This window comes from Taudactylus pleione, unplaced genomic scaffold (assembly GCF_031769625.1).
Source record: "Taudactylus pleione unplaced genomic scaffold, aTauple2 ptg000539l, whole genome shotgun sequence".
Classification (NCBI taxonomy): Eukaryota; Metazoa; Chordata; class Amphibia; order Anura; family Myobatrachidae; genus Taudactylus; species Taudactylus pleione.
In genome coordinates this window covers 2544766-2564006 of record NW_028284941.1, presented here as the reverse complement: position 1 = coordinate 2564006, position 19241 = coordinate 2544766, and the positions used below count along the sequence as shown (strand labels likewise).

Genomic DNA, 19241 nt, shown 5'->3' with positions numbered 1-19241 from the left:
ATTAATAACATATACACTAATTCAGAAGTGGGATTTTCCGCGTGCACTGTACACAGCAGGCCTAATGTAGATTTGGATGGAAATCAGAAGCAACAAATGTGTATATTAGCTGGTATGGAGTGTTGTAAGCTTCTTACGATGCGCCTCTCCTCTATCAGTATGCATGGGTTGCTACTTGTCATCATCATATCAGTGTGTACTTGCACCAGGCCTATACTTGGTGCAAATGCTAAATCTGGAAACATGCTTGTTTATGCTTCACCCCAAATCTTCATGTAGATGTGAATGAAATGCCTACTGCTCTGCATTGCCTGTACTTGCATATACTCAGTTCAAGAGTATGCACACTATGAAAACATGCAAGATGCACTTTGTGAGCAAGCAAATAGTTAACTATATATCAGGCTCAGTGTTTTAATTTCACCTTGAGAAGAATGTTAAAATTAAGTTATTTTTACTTTAATGTTTAGCTAGAAAGATTAAAGCAAATAACCTAATAAGTCATATTTTTATTAAGATGGACTAAAATGGCTTAAAATCAAAGAAATATGCCTTTCTGTATACTTAAGTGTCAGCCTAGATAAGGCTCAGCTCAAGCCTACCACATGTCACCTATGTAGTGTATCATAGGGTTTAAACTCTGAGAAAGTTTTGTAAGGACTGTCCCGTCATTCTGTAGTCAGTATATACTGTATGTCTCAACTCATGGGAAGTGTTCACTATAATCTGGTGCTGCAAGTTCTGGGTGTTTTAGAAGGCATTTAGGGGGCAGCATTGCACAACAAAAATACAAATTTTGCCCACTGGAGACATGTCCATTATGATGCCAATACATCCCCAGCATGCTGCGGCTACACTTGTGTGGCCCAATTCAGGTACATTTCAAATTAAATGTACTGTACACCTAAAATGTAATTACAATTATGATTTCTCAGAATGCTGGGAGTATCATACAAATTATATGTCTCTTCAGTTCTCTGTCTAATGTGAAAAAAGAAAGTCAATGGCATATATAAATGCTATTGGGCCGTAATGCAAGACCCAGTTTGTAGTCTCCCTGATATCCACCATTAATAACTCAGCACACACATCAACGCCATGCATGTATTTAGTAAGCATAAGCTGTTTTCACTTCTTAAGTCTATCAGGAGTGCAGTGCAAGCACCATAACGCCATTCTCTGTACAAATGTAGCAGTTTGTTGCAGAAGAAAAACATTTGCCGTGTAGACCTAACCTAACATTATGAAAGAATGAAGCTCACTTTACTTTTAATGTGGAAAAGTAGTATACTGTATACCTCCTACATTAGGGACATACCCAACTAATGTCACAACCACAGATTTGATCAAAACAGGATGATTCACACATATGATCACACCCACTTAATTTAATAGACCACTATTATAGCTGCTCACTGTACAACATTTCTACAGTTTCCTGAGTTAAGGATTCACCTAAGGGAATATTCCTTCAAGTACATTACAAATCAAATGTACTGTACACCTAAAATAAGAAAGTATTATTATGATTTTTCAGGTTAAAGTGGCTGTCAAATTATATTACACAGTTTGTGTACCTGGGCCAAGGGCGCGCTGCAAGAGAGAATGTGAGCGTCACATGATCTGCATACATCCAATCATAAGACATTGTCTCTGGCTAGGTGCTGAGGCACCAAGCAGACTACAATAAATAATACATGCTAGAGGTATCCATCTCCTTTAAGAGCTTAATTTAAAATGCACTATGCTTCATTCTTAAATCAATGAGAGCATAACATGTTTTAATAATTAATACCTGTCTATACCTTTGTGTTGGAACATAATAAAACAAAAATGCTTCCAAGCCTATTGCTTTGGTCAGCTTCTGTAGTTTTGTACAGATGCAATCCATTAGCTTTTATCTATAGAGAAGTATTTTATTGATAGGCTATTCAGTCAGTACACATGGAAGACATTTCTAGAACATAATACAATATTATTATGAATATATTTTATTGTTGTACAAAAACTCACACTTCTACATACTGTAGGTTCCCTTATTGACTTACTCTATGTATATACATTACTAAATTACTGCAGTCCTTATCACTGCTACCACAGTTCTACAAATAAGCACACCAAGGGGCTGATGTACATTTGGTTGCACTTTATGTAAGTTGAGTCCATAAGAAGTACACTATTTGTGCAATATACAAAGCTGCAGGTACAGTATTTTAATATAAGATGTGTATATTTTTCTAAAATATGCTAAAAGCATAAGATTTAACCATATAAAATGGCAATTCTATGTATTACAGGGGGAATTTCCTACTTCCTACTGTCTGAATACAAGTGGCAAAATTGAGGAAGTTTGCCGGAAGGAAAAAGATACCTTTATGGGAGTACATACACCTTTGACTACTTGAGTTGTTTTCTGAAAGATAAAGACACCTACCTTATATTGAGTGAGGTGCGTTATAGGATACAGTATCCAGTTTCTTGCTGATATAGTTTTTGCAAAAGATAAAGAATCTATTCAAAGATACCTTTCAAAGAAAGTGATGGACTCCAGTCTCACACTAGGTGTGTGAGATTCTACTCCCACCAAATTTTAGGTGCTTATATAAATAGATCTCAGAGGGTGTCACTCCAACCTTGAAGCTAGTGACTCTGGACTCTGGACACACCCTAGCTCTTTATCATCTTTATTTTTTTAGATAATTTATAGAGAAATTTGCTATCATAGGAGTCTACCCACCTCTATTCTGTGAGTCAGATATACTCTATCTTAGATTATTCTATATACTAGTCTATATTCTTATACTAGTCTATATTTCATTACACATTGTTCTTCTTTTCTTTTTTACATTCATATGAGGAAAAATCCATTACAACAAAAGAACAAGTTTTAGACACACGTCCACTATATATGGATAAGTATCTCTTTTTTTTTTACTCCACATTCTATACTTCCCAGTGGCCAACAAGTAGCGCCAATTTTCCCACACCTATTTTCCAAATTTTTGTCTATTAGTTTTTAGGATATTTGGGATTTTATCCTTACAGGTGTGAGAGGCAGCATTCCAGTTGAAGTGAAGCGCCTATATTAATACCCTTTACCCCATTTTGTGATGATAAAATAAGCTAGAGTAACTATGTAGAGCAGGTTACCTCTGATAGCTCTAGAAAAATATTAACTGTGCTGGTATGTATTTATATCTTTAATAAACAATTACCCAGACACTCTATTATTCGAAAGCATACCCTTTAATTATAATGTAGATAAAACATAAACATAATAACATATATATAAGCAATAAAAACTTAATGACAAAAAATGTTTATAATAAAAAAGGACATATCATGTGGAAATAGAATAATATATCACTGCTCATGGGCTAGGTACCTTTACAAAAAAAATTGTATCATTGCAACAATGATAAATAGTAAAAAATCGAATAAAAATAGGAGAACAGTTCTCTAGTCTCAATCATCAGATTCATTGTTGTAGCACTGTATAATTGCAGAAACATTAAGACTAGGATTATTTGAAACAATGTAATCTCCTATATGGCAACAGTAACTCAATAGACCGCTCTTCGTTTAATAGTCAGTGTATAACTGCACTGGCCACATAGTATTTGTTAGTCTGACCCGGACTCAACAAGTAATTGGTGGTGCAATAGTATGGTGACTTTCAGATGTCAAGATCACTGATGTAATATGCAAATATCCGAGCACTTGGCCAGAGTGCTGGAACAATTGTCAGTATGATCCTTAGTTACTGTACTTTTCTGACAAGCTCGGATGGCTTTCAGTGCTGATTGGTCTATTCCAGGGCACTGAGTGGACACTAGTGTGTCGGGCTTTGTACACTTGCTGCTGTGAATGGTAAGGAGCATATAGCCATGGTCTGCAAGTGTCTGACCAGAGTATGTAACAGGTGATGGTCAGGTCCTCTGCTAACGGGCTTCACACGCAAGCTGAGGTGGATCTTGGCATTAAGTCAGTCTGTTCCTGGAAAGCTGTAAATTCTTGTGTGCCGGGCCTCTCTTCAATGACGGGAGCAGTATAATATAATAAGACAAGCTCCACCCACTAGTTCCTTAGATATGTCCAAAAAGGGCGAGGGGGAGTAAAAACTACTCCCTTTAAAAAGTGACCTGCAGATCGCATTTCAAAGCGCTGTGCTCCTTCGTCAGGGAATGGGAATGGAGGGGGATTTAGCAAATATCTTAAGTTATGTGAAAAATCCTCTTAACACTATAGTACTGCACATGCACATTATACTGCACAACAGTGAAAATATTTCCGATGTGAAAATAGTTACTTCTAATTGATTTCAGAATGCAAAGCCCAAATATGACATTTAAAACTCTCAGTTCCGAGATATTGCCCATTTATGATGATAAAAGGGTATTTTGTTAAATACTAGTTAATTTGGACGTCTAGAGAATATATAGGTTGGTAAACCTGAATACAGGAATGCTGAGTCCTCTGGCTGATTGAAGTAAAATTCTTCTGTCCCCTTTACACATTACACTCAAACTTATGAAGAGCTTTGTAAAGGGGATGAACAAAAATTAAGAAGCTTTCAAGTACCTGAGAGAAAAATTTCCACTAATGAGTGATCCTAAAGTTAAGGAAGGGATCTTTGGGCCTGATTCAGACCCGGATGCTAAGCCGCAATGCTCACTATGGGTAATTGTCACCTGTCTGCGCATGCATATGCTGCAAAATACGCATGTGCGAACCAGTTACTGCGTTGGGGAATCGTGCGCTCGTAGTACACAGACTGGATGCTACTTTGAGTGACAGATAGTGCCGTTTGTGGGTAGTAACAGGAGAAGGTGCTTGTGAACGGGAGAGTGGTGCTGCGAATGCAGGAGTGTCTGGGCACCAAAACGGCGTTTAACGGGCATCCATAATTAGCATGGAAGCGTCATTGTACACGTCACTTGGTTGTAATTCAGCCTGCAGTGATCGCAGTGCTTGCGGCCTGGGTAGGGTCTACCTCAAGTGCTGCGTGCAGCTCCGATGGCATTGATGTTACTATTTAATCATACACTTCCTGGAGATGACGTGTGCGAAGACAGAAAAGTGGACATCATTACACCGGCATGCGCTCACTCTGCCATCGCTCTCTAATACATAGAGGGCGTCCTAAAGCCAGACAGTACGATCACAGAATTTGCATACCCAGCCCCAGACAGCTGGGAGAGAGCGCAGCTTATTGTCCAGATCTGTATCACCTCCTTTGTCCACAAAGCGTCAACTTCTTATGAATGAAAACTTCCACAGAGTTGTTGTGCCTGGATTCTTGGGTAATAGAGGAGCTGGAAACTATGTTGAGATTGTGGACAACCTTTTAGAAAACTATCATCAATTAGGCTTCAGTATGTCACTCGCAGGGCCGGATTGAGGGCCACATGGGCCTGTAGCTGAAAATGATTAAGGGCCTATTTTGAAAAGTGTGACCAGTGCTGTATGGTGTGGCCAGAGCCACATGGGCATATACACCGGGTATAATCTCAACACCAATGTCTCCGTAAATCTGTAAAAGAAAAAAAAAATCTATTTTGTGAGGTAACTAGAAATACAATTTTACTACTTATGATTTATGGCTGACTATGTGGACAGCAGATGGTCAGTCAACATTTTGCTGTCATGATGATGGGCCTATTTTTATTTGGAGGCCTGGAGCTGTAGCTCCACCCGCCCCATTGTTAATCTGGCCCTGGTCACTCGAAATCCACTTTGTCGACTCTCATCTGGACTTCTTCCCTTACAATTGCAGTGCAGTGACACGCTCTCATGAATAGGCCACTATTTGAGATAGTACTTTCAGTTACTGTATGTTGTTTCGTTTTGTGTTATTATTTGCGAGTGATTGAATTGAAATAACTGTTAAATATGTTGTATCAAGAACACAGATTATTTAAAAATAGCTTTTTACTATTACTGAAGTACATATAGCACAAGTACTGTAGTGTACCTCAAAAAATTTGAGCTAATAAAAACTTTCTGAAGTCACATTAATTATTTTCCTTTTAGAAATGAAAGAAATTAAAAGTATTTCTTTGATTCCCTTCTAAATTAAATTTTTCTTATATATCTGGTGAAATTTAATAATCTGTTTTACAAGAGTAATTGAACCCACAGCAGCATTTTAGTATCATTGGTATTTTGCATGTGCTGGGGTTATCTGGAGATTAAAATTATGTTATAATCTAAAAAAAATATATAGTAAAGGTAACACAATTTTAAGCTTGATTTTACTCAATAAACTCCTGAGTTAATCTACTTTTATAGAATAATCATAGAGTACTACTTTTATAGAATAATCATAGAGTACTACTTTTATAGAATAATCATAGAGTACTACTTTTATAGAATAATCATAGAGTACTACTTTTATAGAATAATCATAGAGTACTACTTTAATAGAATACTTTCCATCAGAAATCTGGGTGACAGCAGAATTTGAACTTTGACTGTCCACTTTATTAACAGCATTCATCTGCTTCTCCTATATCTCTATGGTTGCTTATTTCTATTCTTACTAGTAATCCCTTACTTCCTCATGCACCAAACCTACTCACATCCACACCACCCACCAGGCTAAAATGTATTGAAGGCCAACAAGTTGAAAGAAGCATGAGCTGTGAATATATACAGCTCAGACATATTTTGCTTAATTTAAGCAGTAACCTTATACGGTCTGATTCAGATTAATCTGAAATTGCACGGAAATAAATGTGTCGGCCACAGCTTCCACTGGAGAAAGTACCCATCATCATTATTATTACCAGTTATTTATTACCAGTTATTTATATAGCGCACACATATTCCGCAGCGCTTTACAGAGAATATCTTACCATTGACATCTGTCCCTGCCCCACTGGAGCTTACAATCTATATTACCTACCACATGCTCGCAAACATACACACAATGGTCAATTTTGAGGGGAGCCAATTAACCTACCAGTATATTTTTGGAGTGTGGGAGGAAACCGGAGTTCCCGGAGGAAACCCACGCAAGCACAGGGAGAATATACAAACTCCACACAGTTAGAGCCGTAGTGGGAATCGAACCCATGACCTCAGTGCTGTGAGGCAGTAACGCTAACCATTACACCGTCTGTGCTGATCATCATCAGCACAAGTTGTGTATGCAGACCCCAATGCATGGGCAGGTTGCTAAAAATAATGTGATATAAACACAAACAGAATTGTGTGCAACTCTAAATCAGCCACATAGTATATAGCCAGCATCTAATTTTATTGCAGAAAGCTATTGGAAAGCTCCTAGTAATATTATTGAATGCATACTGTACATCAGTGGTCCCCAAACTCGGAGCTCAAGGCACCCTAATAATCCAGGTTTTCAGGATATATATATTTAAGCATAGTTGACTTAATTAGAACCTCAGTCAGTTTGATTATACCATCTATGCAATAGCATTTATATCCTTAAAACCTGGACTGTTGGGGTGCCTTGAGGACCAAGTTTGGGAAACCTTGCTGTACATGCAGTAGAAAAATGAAAATGGTTATAATTTCCTGAAGAAAATAAAATTTTCAGGTTAAACAATTCAGCTGAAAAACTAATGTGTGTGCTATATCAGGGTGCAAGGATTTCTTTCACCTGGGGCAAGGAATCAGCTCAGCGCTGAATTTGCAATCTAAAGTAAACACTGCTTAGACTAAAACAAAATGACACTCAACTGAAATCCAACTACAGTAAAATATACAATTATACAGACAATGTAAAATGTGCATCCAATCATCCATAGCATCTCTACTCAAGAGGTGGTATGGACTTGGTGGCAGAGAGCTTGCTGATCGTGCCCCTACAGACCAGCACAGGATGAGACTGGTGAGGAATGTAAGATCAGTAATTGAATTTAGTTGGGAGATGGGGGAACATGTCACCTTACTGCAGCACACTGGAGAATACAGTACTCTTAGTTTTATACAAGCTACTGAAAACATTTGAAATTGTAACCATTGAAGTGAGTTCAGACACTGCTATTCAGAGTTAGGTCATACCCTTAAGTAAACTACTGTAAAAGCAGCTAAAGAAGCTGAGGGAGGAGATATTCTGCTAAGTAAGTTGGACTTGTAGATCAAGGCCTTATTCAGCATGGATCGCAATTGCAATAGCATATGCAGATCAGTAAATGGTGCATACTGTGCATGCATATGCTCCGCAGTGCACCTGCATATGATAGCAGTGTGATCACACTGTGATCACTCATGCAGATGCAAAGCCAAAGATGTCAGCATTTGGGGGCGGTGATGGTGGAGTGGTCAGAGAAACACAGGCATGTCTGTCCTTTTGAACACTGTTTCCTGGGCATGCATACATTAGCCACTGCAATGGCATTTGCAGCTTGAGCACTCACTGCATGTGACGAGACTTGCATTTTCTGAGACAGGTCAGACCTGCTATAATTCTGCATGATGGTCCAATGTTACTTGATGTTACCGATGTATACGCAGAATTGCGAGGTCTTATGGATGTGAGAAAGTGGTAGTGGGTATCTCTATGCAGACTGAGCAGTTGCAAGCATTAGCATATTTTTGCAGCAGAACTGCATGCGTAATCGTAGCTGTGATTGCAATAGCGATCTGTAATGAATCAGGCCCCAAGTTTGTTATTCGCTTTACTGGTGCCAAAGGGTTTGAAAATTCTTGCAATTGCATAAGTACATTTTGGTAACCATGTTTGATCCTAGGTTTAAATCCTATGTAATGTCTTTCTTTAATACTAACACAGATTTTAAGAGATGCAAAGAGCTCCTTGAGAGCTAGTTGTCTGCTCAGGTGGCACATGACACAATATCTCCTTTTTTAGTTTCTCCTGCAAATGCTGGTACCAGGAAAAAACTGACCCACTGGTGATGACAATGATACAGTAAGAATCAAAAGATGATGGATTACTTTAATGATAATGTACAAATTAGAATCTCATCCTTTGAATACTGGGAGGCAAAAAGGCAATTTGGTGTCCCTTGTGCAAACTGGCTATGGTTTACTTAAACCTTCCACCATCCAGTGTGAACTCAGAGAGAGTGTTTAGCACATCCTGGAACCTTGTGAGTGATCAGTGTAAGAGTCCATTTCTAAAAATTTGGGAAAAACTGATGTTCATGAAAATTATTTACAAATTATGAGGAAGACCTTTGCTGCCAATTCCAACAAACATAGAATATAATGGTGATTCCAGTGGGGATGAGCTAAATTTGTGTGATGAAGATATTAACAACAGTGATGAGGGTGATGATAAAGATGATGACATCTTCCAACTGTGACTATGCTTAACAACACTGCAAGCTGCCTTAAGCCCAGTGGTAGCTTGGTTTAACCAAACCACAAAGATATTTTCTGTTGTGGGGGCCCAAACAAACCAAACACTTAAGTGTGCCATAAGTGGCAGTGCCTGTCACTGTAGTGCTTGGTTTGGTAAACTGTGTATGTCCTTTCCTTTTTAATATACAGCACAACATAACGGCAATTCCATTGTGCACCAATATTTATTATGGGCTATGCCTACATTGTGTGAGTTTGACAAGCAGCATATATAACTGTGCTATACTGGTTGTTTTGGCCCTGCATGAAGACAGAAGTACAAGTCTACATGCGATTATCATCACTATACTCACATACAATTAATGGGGGTGATTCAGCAGAGGATGCAAGTGCTATCTAGGCTGCTAACATGGTAGCAGCTCTATTAGCACTATTATGGTATTGCAACAGGAGGCATCATGCCTCATACTTGCATTACTTATCCGAGCTGCATCCAAGTCAGCTGAGTGACACTTAGGTGCAACAAATAGGCCAGGAAAACTCTGTCTGCCGATGGAAACCTTGGCCTTGTTCCTCCTCCCCAATGGTGGTTACACACCTCCATTTTGGGAAATGAAGGCCATAGCCTCCACCTTCCTGTCCACAAATGGCAGCAGACTGTCAATCACTGACTATCTGCTGCTGCTCTGCATGCGATTATGCAGGACACGTTCTGCACATGCGCAGAACAGGTCCTGTGCATGTGCAGATTCTTGAATATCAAGAGTCTGTGTGTAGGCATACATCTGCATCCTATAATGAATCAACCCCAATGTGAATAGTGATAGTGACAGTATGAATACATGTAAACTTTTATGGAAAATAAAGTAGTCAGCATATTATCTCAGCCAAACCAAAATTATGGAAATACTAATAGGTGTCCTCTGGTAATGAGACTCTCTTTTATATGCCCCCTAATTGATTTATTAATTAATTCCCTACACTTCCAATCACCTGTGTTGGCCTGATGCCTGTGATTTGCTGGTTGGAGAAGTTTGTTATTAATTAACTTATTATCTTTTCTACTAGGCTGTTATTTTGACTTGAATAACCTGTATTGGCCTTTGATTTGCTGTTTGGAGAAGTGTGTTGGTGATATACTATATTTTCTACATGTTTTTACTTTTAGGCTGTTAGTTCCTTAATAAAAGCATTCTATAGGGTTGTATAGTTTATTAAATTGCTATACTGTCTGCCACTACTGTGCCGCTATGTTTCATAGATGTGCTATATTCTTTCAAACTGCCATGTGTTTGTGCACTGCTCTGTCACTTAGTTCAGCCAGCCAGCTCACTGCAGCCTTTGGCCAATATAAGTGAAAACAATATTGTGAGCTGTAAGGTGGCCAAAACTAACTAGAAATACTGTAGGAACAACACCAGGTACAAATTACATGATTTTAGAAGTTTTTTAAATGCTTAAAGAAAACCAAAGCCAAAACAATTGAGGGTGGATTTGCCAAAACCAAATTCAAAACACGATGATGATTTAGAAATTAGAACCAAAACCAAAACATGAAGGTCTGCGCACATCTCCAGTTTTAATACATTACCATGAAAAAGTTGCATTTATCATCTTCAAAATGAAGATCAAAACACCACAAGAGCTGTAGATTAGCCCTTTAAAAAGTAAATGGGAATAGCCATTCCTTCAGCAGTCTATTTTGAATTAACAACTCATTATAAGCCAGATGCTGTAGGTTTGTGAGTGTCTTTTGCCAGTATTGCTTCTGCCACTTTATGCAAATATTTCTACAAGCCCTTCCCGGGTGTATATCTGTGCGTCTGCATGTGCAAGGACTGAGGGCCTGATTCAACAGCGTATGCTAATGTGATCGCAGCTGCTATTTCCCACTAAATGCAGCTAGCATAAAGACGCCCACTGCTGCCTTCTCATATCAGTCCAATGTCGCTCTTCTACGTAAGCATCAGTGCCATCGACACACATTAGTCAGTCATGTAGCATTAACAAGTCTGACCAGCTGCATATACTGCAATTCTCCTCGCACGCAGAGAGCTCTCGTGACGCATATGCAATCACAGTCACTAATTTATGCACGCCCATGAAATGGTGTTCAAACGGACAGTAAGGCTTGTGTTTTTCCGGTCACCCCCCATCACCACCCCAAAAAGCTGACAGCCTGTTACTCACTTTGAGTTGGATTCTTCTCTGCGCCAGTAATTGCAATGCGATTGTTGCACACTGTGGATTATACACATGCACGATGGCAAATAAACGCTCGACTGCATCCGTAATTGCCATTCCATATGCTGCTGAATCAGGCTCTGAGACACCCACCTGAAATTCTTCAGTCACACTATTGAAATTTGCACCAGTACCATGCTAATGTATGGCCTCCAAAGTGAATGATTATGTGTCTTAGGGCCTGATTCAGAGTTGGATGCTATGCCAATGTTCACGCAGTTGAGCGATTTATTGCTACTGTGCATGCATTAAATGCAATGGAAAGTCCCAGTGCACATACATGAATTAAAGTTTGAGGAGCCATTCGCAATGTTTCCATGATTGCAAGGTTCCTGAGCAGAGCACTGCGATTCATGGGCGATCCTGGGTGGAGTCAGGGATGTGGCCAAAAGTGTTTGCAAAAAAAGGCTGGTCCATTGGTGTGTCTGCACTTACAGCTGCATTCCCAGTCATAGAACGATAGTCTAAGAGGCCGGTATAAGAGAAACAGTTGACCCAGAATCTGCGCAGCCCTGGACTTACTCGATAAGTTGATTTTTTGTCCAATGTTGAGTTGTTGATGGTGGGTGTTAAAAAGCCCTGTGCCGGCCACACCCCCTGAGTGCATTACATCATGCCATCACCCGGAAGAGCAGCAGTGCCTGGAGCATCCTCTGGGTGGCTGTATAGCTGTGTTGCCCATGTTTGGAGCAGGCACCCTGCTAGCCAGATGCACTCTGTGTGGCGGCACCAATCACACACCCCTAATTACGACAATGGTGATGTGTTCTCAACCCCCAGAGGATCTGCACACAGCGCAGATAGGGGAAGTGGGTATAGCTACATTTGCACAGTTCGTTGCACACTATTTCAGACGGGGAGTCTGTTAGCAGGCATTAGCATATTGTTGCAAATATATTTTGCGAATGCGAACGCAGATGAGAATGCAGGCCTGGCAACACAGGGGGACAAAGGGGACACCCATGCTGGGCCCCAAGGGTCTGAGGGGCCCAAGGATGAAGGACCTAAATGAAATGGGGCTGCAGAGGCTATTAATACTATTTAAACTGCTTACTCCGCCCGCTTGCCCACCAATCAATTAAAAAACTGATTAGCAGGCTGCAATAACCCCCTCCCCCAGATTACCCCATTACTTGGTCCATCCTGGTAGTGTCGACATCGCAACGTGATGATGCTGACACTGCGCAGTGCTGCGCTGGCCCTTCCCTGTCTCCTTCTGTTGCTGCCGCTGAGGTGCAGCCCTGAGCCCAGCAGGAAAACCGTCTCCCACCGGGCACGCTGTCACAGACTCGGTCACAATCCAGGCCCTGAGTTCGCAACCACTCCAGTCAAACGCTTGCAACACTACCATAACACACTCATAAAACATTCCATTATTGTGAGTCTCAATAGCCACCTCCCAATTCCTGTCCAGGAACGCCCAGGACATTTTCAATATACTTCTGGTATAGGGTATCTCAATCACAACAGCTCATCTGTGCGTATACACAGTGGAATGCATGTGGTGTGTGACTTTTTAGTGATTTAAATGTATGCACAAAAAATGTATGTAGACATTTAAATTAGTCACAATTGTGTCAAGACACCAATGCTATGATCAGTCTACACTAACCCGCAATTTCTCTCACCTGCAGGGCTTCTTCTTGCAAAGAAAATAAAAAATAGAACGTACTGTAATGTACACAAAAAACAGGATATGGAAATGTGCATTTGTTTTGTGTGCATGTGAAATACAAAAATGCTAATCTAACACAAGCAAATTACAGTATGTCCAAATGTAAATAAGCACAGTATGTAAAGAATAATCCTCTGCTTTTATCTCAACTAGTCACATAGTATCTGTACAGTACCTTCACCACTAATGCAACCCACCAACACATTATAAAGCTGCAATACAGTATCATTAACCAGCTGATTAAACATATTCCAAATAGAATTGAATTTAGGTGTGATGCTCTCTCAGGTCTTGCATGGACTTGTCCTTGGTGGTCAAATTGTAGTTAGTGGCTTATTTCTGATAAAGAACATCTTGCACAAAAGGCTCTTCATGGTGTTAAGATTGCAGATGGTGGAAAAGCATCCATATTACAGAAGTGTCTATAAAAATGTGTTTTGGTCTGGGTGATGGTAAAGCAGCGGAAGCAGCAGGGAAAACACAAAAACTATGCACTAGTAACAAAGAAACCTCCTCAACAAATAGTAGTAGAAGGTATTACACCAACAACGGTAGTACCACACCACTTAAACAGTCACAATGCACACAGTAGAGACGTAACATGATCCAGTATTGCTAGTGGTAAATTTTTTTATTTATTTTGACTTTACAAAAAAAATAAATCACCAGTTCAGTTGCTGCTAATCGCTTTACAAAATATCTGCAACCTCAGGCAGTTGCAGATGCTATTCTGAGAAATACCTCTGAGGCTGTGTGAGTAACACACAACCTCTGATGTGTTCACGTCAGGATTTGTTTCCGCTGTTTAAAGCTGCTGTTTGTGAAAAAATGTGTATCCAGTTCTAAACTGTGGTTCTTATTGCACAACAAATTGTGATACCCCTGATGAAGTGCTTACAAGGACAAAACACGTTGAGTCACATTGTGGGTTGAATGCTCATGGTCTATCACAGCGTTCTTTCACCCTAAGGTCTAGCGTTAGAAGTGTTAACAAACTCGATTGTGGTTTGAGCATACGACCAAATTGGAATTATTTGATGTAAACTGGCTTAACAGTTTTCTTGTTATTAACTGTTTTTATATTTTATATTTAATAAGTATTTTAAAATATTAATGATGGCATCTTGGCCAATTATGTCTGGGTGATGTTTTTGGTGTGAGGGTTTATTCCAGTACAATCCCAAGGAAGGATTGACGGTTCAAAAAATTAATCCATCTATCCATCGAGAAGTTTTGAGGAAAGTTTCAGAAAATTCAATTACAAGAAACAATTACGTTCTCCGGTTTCATCCATTTGGGACTGATCCACTATTGAGATACAATTGACCTTAAGGACTAACAACAGATTAATTGTTTTTTTAAGTGCATTAACTAATTTAATGTACTCATTTTTATATCTATAAAAAAAGGGTATTTGTAGCGCCCTCCTTTTCTTTGACTATATATATATATATATATATATATATATATATATATATATGTATGTATATTGTATCTGTCTGTTTGTTCCTAATGCAAACAGGTCAAAAGTTTTAGAGCACACCAATTTTTACTGTTTTTATTGAAATATACGCCTTTGCAATCTTTGTATATGTACTGAAATTAAAGCATACAGCTAATAAACAATTGGGGATAAATAACAAAAAAAATCATTAAATAATTTTTAATTAACTTTAATCAACATTCTTGACTAATCAAAGTACTGTAGCCCCCAATTATAGATATAACCAATGAATATGCAATGCCCACGGTAGTAGTGTCCCTTACACATAGTCCCCACAGTAGTAGTGCTCTTTACACATAATGCCCACTTTAGTAGTGTCCCATGTACAATGCCCACAGTAGTAGTGTCCCTTATGCAATGCACGCAGTAGTAATGCCCCTTATGTAATGCGAAACAGTAGTAATGCCCCTTACACGATGCCCACATTAGTAGTGCTCCTTTTGCAATGCCCGCAGTAGTAGTGCCTCTTATGCAATGCCCGCAGCCTTTTATGCAATGCCCACTGTAGAAGTGCCCCTTATACAATGCCCACACTTGTAGTGCTCCTTACACATAATGACACACAGACACACACACAACACTGCAGTGAAAAAGGGAATGAAAGTGTTGTATTCTAAGACAACACTTTCTTTACCTTTTTCACTACATAGTTACTTGTTGTTGTACATGGTAGCACCCCAATTACAGACATATACTATGAAAGATACTTTATATGGGGCTCTCATATATGAAAGTTCTAAATAATATCCATATATAAAAAGAATATATTGTGTGCAGGTGTACATCTATATTCTTTTTGACACAAACAACACTGTACTTGCCTGTGGCCTCACTCCTTATCCCACCCCCACTTCCCCTCCATCTGACAGCCCCTCACGCTCTGCACTATGACGTCACACACTGTGGCAGCCAGAAAGTGGAGCTCCAGCTGCCGCTGCAGGGAAGGATCCAACTGGCGCCTTTGGTAACAAAATCTTAGCGGTGACCGGCAAATGGAAAAGGCAGCGGTGCCTCTCCAGCCCAGGGCCTCCCTGCTACACATGACTGACCGTATTGTGCCAATCCTGCCGATATCTAACACCATTCAGATGGCATCAGCCATTGTAGATAATGGACTACTTCCTGCAACATTTAATGGGAAAGGAATCTATAGGAATCCTCCCTGGCAATGGCCACTCACACATGCATAAACATCAGACTGCACATGTGCAGTAGTGGGACTGGCCCCTGAAACGTAAAGTAAAGTGATCATAGTAGCTATCACTTTACTTTTACACATTGCAGGGATGTACTTCTATTGGTGCCCCTATCCCTGGATGTGAAAATTGTTAAATTCAGGTTATCCTTAATTAGTAAGTGTCGTCTTTCTCCTTTGTATCTATACCAAGTTGATGGAACCCCTAGAGTCTTCTGCAGTTGCTATCAGTAACTGCAGTAGACTGCCGCAAGTACACTATACTACCAATGTTGTATTAGGGGGCATTAATGCTACCACCCGCCGGCATCTATTACACTCAGACTCCTGGTGCACAACAATGCCCAGCAATACATAAAGGGATTCTGGCTGCTTCTACTCTAAAGCAACTGTACCTGTTATATCACTGTGTTATTTGCTACCTGCTGTTTCTATTAGGTTTAAAAAACCTAAGAACTAGCTAAGTTATATCACGTGTGGACTAACTGCCACCAGCACCAAACAACTGCACAACACATACCGTCACATATACTCAGACCAAGTGTATTACCATTCTAGTGTACTAAGCTATCTGGGACAAACAAATTACTTACCTTTGTCTGCATTACATTGCAGTGCTACTCTGTTAACACACTCTAATAGGTTAAGGGTCCAGTGCCCCCAGCATCATTTTAATTCTATACACTACTAATACAAATTGTATTAAAGGATATCATAATAAAATTTTTACTGATAGCCACTCACAGCAACAAGATGCTGTGTTGCCTCTCACTGGAAGAACACTGAACTCTTCCCTCCCCCATAATGGCTGTTATCAACAGAATCTGGCAGATATATAGTTTTAAATATAACTCAAGTAATTTGCATGAATATCCTTTCAAATTTCATGCCCCTTGACTTACTTAGTATGGAGCCACAAACCATTACTCTTCATGTTTCAAACCTTTTCCTTGTTTAGAGGTTATCCTTAGGGGAACAGCCCAGTGGGAACCCTCCCAACCTATATATCCCCTTACTAAATTCCCTATTTCCCTTAACCGTTCCACATACCTTACCTTACATACCTTATTTGCATCATTCTTTGTTGTTCTACAAACAAATGTGCTTAATCGCTGTTTGGGCCTTCACTCAACTTGCCTCAGATTGCAGTTTATAGTGATATTCTAGCATGTTAATGCACCACTGACTATGTTAGTGGTCTGTATACTGTCGTCACCACCCTTTTTTTGTAACTCTTGCCATCAAAAGTATGTTCACTTTGGAAAAAAATATTGTTAAAAAATTACATTTAAGAAAAATACAGATACAATTCAAACAGGTTTTATACAAAATAAAAAAAACAAAACAGGATTCTTAAGATGCCAACTCAAAAAGACAACGTGCTCACAATGTATAAAAACCCTAGCATAATCTTGGATCATTCCCACCGCTAGCAGTCTATAGTACCACACAGAGAGCATATTAAGAAAATAAATGCTGCTAAACTGCCCAACTTTAAAAAAATGTGGTCTTCAATGATTAAGTGAGAAAATATGTATTATATTTAGATTTTCTGCAATCTCCATTCTATTAATCAACAATTTATCAAACATTTTTAATTATGGTTTGTTTGTGATTGCTGAAAAAAAAATGAAATGTCTTTGTTAAAAATATTCCAGAAATCAGACATTAGTTTGCTAATTATTAAATCCCAGATCTACCAAAACCTCACACTTGTGCTTCATAATATTGCTCCCTATATCTCCAATATCCCTTTTCTTTTTCTAGACTGATTTGAAATCCAAAGGACATAACTAATAAATAAAATGATCCTATCCAGTATGAGTATTTTATCTTGTATGCTGTACTTTCATGTAGACATGGCATGACATAGTCATGTTATTTTTAGCAAACAAGCTCTAATGTTCTTTTATCATAATTAAAATCTAGGATTTTATAAATTTCTATCCAGAATTTCTAGTAATACAATTTACAGTACATGGATAGTTTAACCAGTCATTTATCATATCAAAATACAATTGTAGTGATTTGACCCAATAAAAGTGTATGCAAAAGGTACAAACTGAAGTATTTATTTAATGAAAAAAATAAACTTTTTTTAAAGTAATTTCTGTAGCTAAATCTTTGAACTCTTTGTCTCATGAAATGCAGGTCCAACAGTACAAATGAGTTCAACTAATAATCTAGCTATAAAATATCTAATAACAAATTTCAAGCTCAAGACATAGACAATATATTTTTACCAATTACATATTTTGGAAAAAAAGAACATATTCACAAAATGTCTTATTAAATAGTTTTATCAAACATTCCATACTTCATATTTGTTAGTTTTTGGTATTATGAAAATATGATGTAGTTTTCCTAAACAAGTACAAAATACAATTTAGGAGCTTCTATGAAATATTGTAATGCAGATTTGACTTACCAGCATCAAAATGTAAAGTCAAAAGTAAGAATTCATGATACATTTAAGCATACCAAAAAGTGAAATCTCCTATATGTAATAATTGCTGTATAAATGGATGTGCCAGAAACATACGATTCACATTACATTATCAATGGGAAAGAATATTAAAAATGTTCTAACCATATTACATGGGATCTCTAGGCAATAAATCCAAAGACAAATCTTCTAATTTATGTAAAAAATTGTATTCCACATTCAGGCTGTTTGCATGTAGAAATTGGCTTGTTCATCCCCATTGTTATGCTCCTTGTTTGATTTAAATCCTGAAAATTGTGTGTGTTTTCTGGATTTGAGTACTCCAGAAAATGATGAATTGAAGTCCGTCCAGGAAAGGTTGTTTCAAAGTGTAAGAGAGCAGCGTTTGCTACAGAAGCTTACAGCTGTCTCTAGTACATATTGATGTAGGACTCACAGTATAAGCTAAGGGAGGAGTTAAAGTGTTCACATCAGCACATACAGAGTAGATTAACTGCTTCACAGACTTGTGAATGAAGATATGCAAAATACGAACAGGCACAAACTGTAAATACATTGCTTATTATAAGATTGGATTGTAGCTGTGTGCTTCTTTTAAATTACTGTTGGAAAGTCAGAGGTAAACTATCATATATTAAAAAATGCCATTTAATATAACAGTACACCTAAAATAGAGTTAGTGTAAATATTTATGCCAGCTTCCATCTATACAAGTACTTCTAGATACATATACAAAGTTCAGCAGAGTATATTATTAACAGCTACAGCCACAAAGTCTGCAATACACAGATGGAATTATTATTAAAGAGACAGTGTAATCCAGAGCTCAAGCAAATGCCAGTGTGACATCACATGTCTAAATTGGTGCCCACTTTTACCCAGC

The 19241-nt window shown here is 38.5% G+C and overlaps 1 long non-coding RNA gene across 1 annotated transcript in view; it reads right to left on the bottom strand.

The window, feature by feature from the left end:
• LOC148500925 (uncharacterized) overlaps positions 1-18742 on the bottom strand; it is a 34619-nt gene extending 15877 nt beyond the window's left edge. Inside the window, exon 1 of the long non-coding RNA XR_015870104.1 lies at positions 18503-18742. This is a non-coding gene — a long non-coding RNA (uncharacterized LOC148500925). The remainder of the gene's footprint in view (positions 1-18502) is intronic.
• Positions 18743-19241: the final 499 nt, after the last annotated feature.